Genomic DNA, 3,258 nt, shown 5'->3' with positions numbered 1-3,258 from the left:
TGGCACTGGCTCCAAGCCCTGGTATCTTGGACCCAGGAGAGAAGCCCATCATTCTCTTGGGGTGACATCACCAGTGACCAGCAGAGCAGCAAGCCCTCTCCCCGCCTGCAGCCAGTACACTACGCTGCAGTGACCAAGCGTGTAAACACTGGCTGGCCCAAACTCATTCACTAATAAACTTCTGAACTGCAAGCAAACCCCACGCTTCCTGTGCGGCAGCCGTGGCCAGGCCCTGTGTCCTCGGCCCCCCGCTAGTGAGCAGCCGGCAGGCCCTGGGTTTTCCTCCAGGTGCTGCCTTCAGCACGCAAAGCTGAGAAGCCAAGACACGCAGGTACTATAACATATAACATTTTCTCTGAGGGTAAAGCATTGCTCTGAGGGCTCTGAGAATTCTGTGGAATTATCCAAAATGTGAGTGTATTTCTGGAAGTCAGAAATTTGTTTTGTCTAATTCAGTTCTCAGGATTGGGTGTGATTGAAAAAAGTTGTTAGAAACCTCATTTCCAGGACCAAATTCCCCTGAAGGTTTCAAATGATGCCACAAGAGGTCAGGAAGAGTGGGAGCCTCAGCTTTCTCTTCTGTTGCAGGGGTTCCGAAGCAGGGCGCTAGCTGGGGCCAGATGACAATGCATGTTGGCTCATAGCGGGCGTCCTGCTGAGGACAGGTCCGAGTTCCTGTGCTCTCTCTCTCTCAGGTGTCCAGAGTTCAGTCTTGGCCAGTTGGATCAGTGACTGGTTTGGTCAGGTTTATCCTTGGTCCTGTTCTCTAGCTGAGTGGCTGAGCGAGTCTCCTGTTCCCTCCTCTCTAAGCTTAGAAGCCCCTGTTCTTCCTGACAGAGGCCATGTGGGCGTCCCGGTGTGGAACACCCGCCTCCCTTCTTCCCACCTCCAGACTGGGACTGTCCCTGGCAGTTGTGGTTGTGAGCTCTGCTGTTGGCATCACAAATGAGAGCTGTTCTAGGAAGGACCTGGGCTTGTCTCCTGGGCTGGTTGAGATCCAGCCCCTCATTGTCGGGCAGACCGCAGCAGACCAGCCCTGACCTAGGATGGCGGAAATGAGGAAATGTTCCCTTCACATTTGGCCCTTTTTTGGTAATGGATAAGAGAGAAAATGGAAACTCACTCACCTGCTCTCAAGGTAGGGTGAAGACAATCAATGTTCTCACCATTTCAGGAGATGGAGGGAGCTGAATATAGGAAGAACATCTAGGAAGTCTAGGAAGAACATCTGAAGGGGGATTTGAGGTCCATTAGCCCAGGATTTCTCCTGATTGACTTCCTTTTTTAGAGAGTAGAGCCTAGATGGGTGACAGAGCCAGGCCAACAGTGGACCTTTACTATAACCAGAAAAGCTGGAGGGCCTGGATTGTTCAGTTTCCAATCTCGTAGCTGGACATCCTCAAGATGGGGAAGCCCAGAAAAAGGATGTGTTTAATAGACAGCGAGGCTTGCCTAGATGGAGTCTGATTTGCAACTACTTGAATTTGTTAAACATCCATATTTTGGAAGCCTCCTTATCTTAGAGGCAGAAGTGCTCTGAAGGGGTTCCTGAGAAGAGGACTGCCTGGCTGGTGGGTGCAGATACTGGGCTGACAATAGAACTTTGCTTTGTACTTCATAATTAAAATCCGGAACGATTGATTTCTTAGAAATTTTGAGTTGATTTTCTTGTACTTCCATGTGGAGGAGACAGGGATCCTGACCTCAACAAAGAAAGATAGCTCCATTCAATCCTGCCCACAGTTTGAGGGATATATACTTTGATTTGTGGTAAAATACACATAATATAGAAATTTACCATTAGTGACATTTTGTACACTCACAATGTTGTGCAGCTATCACTAGTGTCTAGTTGCAGAAATCAAAAATCAGTTCATTGGGCTGAAATCAGAGTGTTGGCAGGGCCATATTTCCTCTGAAGGCTCTAGGGGAGAATCCGTTCCTTGCCTCTTTCAGCTTCTACTGGCTGCTGGTATTCCTTTACCTGTGGCTGCATTAGTCTAGTCTAGGCCTCCATGGTCACCTCAGGGTCCCATGGTTGTCATCTGTGTATATCTAATCTCCCTCTGCCTCTCTCTTATAAGGATATTTCTGATTGGATTTAGGGCCCACTCACATAATCCAGGATAATCTCCCCTTTTTAAGATCAACTTAATCACATAGGTAATTGTTATGGGTTGTGTCTCCCCCACTCCCCGCCCCCAAATTCATATGTTGAAGTCCTAACCCCCAATACCTCAGAATGTGACCTCATTTGTAAATAGGGTCATTATAGATGTACTTAGTTAAAGTGAGGTTATACTGGAATTGTGTGGGACCCTGATCCAATCTGACTGGTGTCCTTATGAAAAGACATGTGTCACATGAAGAGACAGACACATACAGAAGTACAACAATGTGAAGAATCAGGGAGAATGCCGTCTACTTCAGGCTACCAGAAGCTAGAAAAGAGGAATGGGACAGATTCTCCCTCAGAGCCTTAGAAGAAACCAACTCTGCTGACACCCTGATTTCAGACTTGTACCTCAGATAAAACAAATGTATTATCTGTTTAAGCCACCCAGTTTGTGGTGCTTTGTTACAGTAGCCCTAGGAAACTAAAACAGCTTCTAGAGACTGTGCACATTCCTTGGCTGGTAGCCCTTTCCTCCAGCTTCTAAGCACGTCACTAAACCATTGCTTTCATAGTGTCTCCTCTCTTAGTTTGACCCTTCTCCCTCCCTTTTTTTTTTTAAACATCTTTATTGGAGTATAATTGCTTTACAGTGTTGTGTTAGTTTCTGCTATATAACAAAGTGAATCAGCTATACGTATACATATATCCCCATATCTCCTCCCTCTTGCGTCTCCCTCCCACCCTCCCTATCCCACCCCTCTAGGTGGTCACAAGGCACCGAGCTGATCTCCTTGTACTATGCGGGTGCTTTCTACTAGCTAGCTATTTTACATTTGGTAGTGTATATATGTCAATGCCACTCTCTCACTTCGTCCCAGCTTACCCTTCCCCCTCTCCATGTCCTCAAGTCCATTCTCTACGTCTGTGTCTTTATTCCTGTCCTGCCCCTAGGTTCCTCAGAACCATTTTTAAAAATAGATTCCATATATATGTGTTAGCATACGGTATTTGTTTTTCTCTTCTGACTTAATTCGCTGTGTATGACAGACTCTAGGTCCATCCACCTCACTACAAATAACACAATTTCGTTTCTTTTTATGGCTAAGTAATATTCTGTTGTATATATGTGCCACATCTTTATC

Source organism: Balaenoptera acutorostrata, chromosome 10 (assembly GCF_949987535.1).
Source record: "Balaenoptera acutorostrata chromosome 10, mBalAcu1.1, whole genome shotgun sequence".
NCBI lineage: Eukaryota > Metazoa > Chordata > Mammalia > Artiodactyla > Balaenopteridae > Balaenoptera > Balaenoptera acutorostrata.
Note: the sequence above shows the minus strand (reverse complement) of the source record.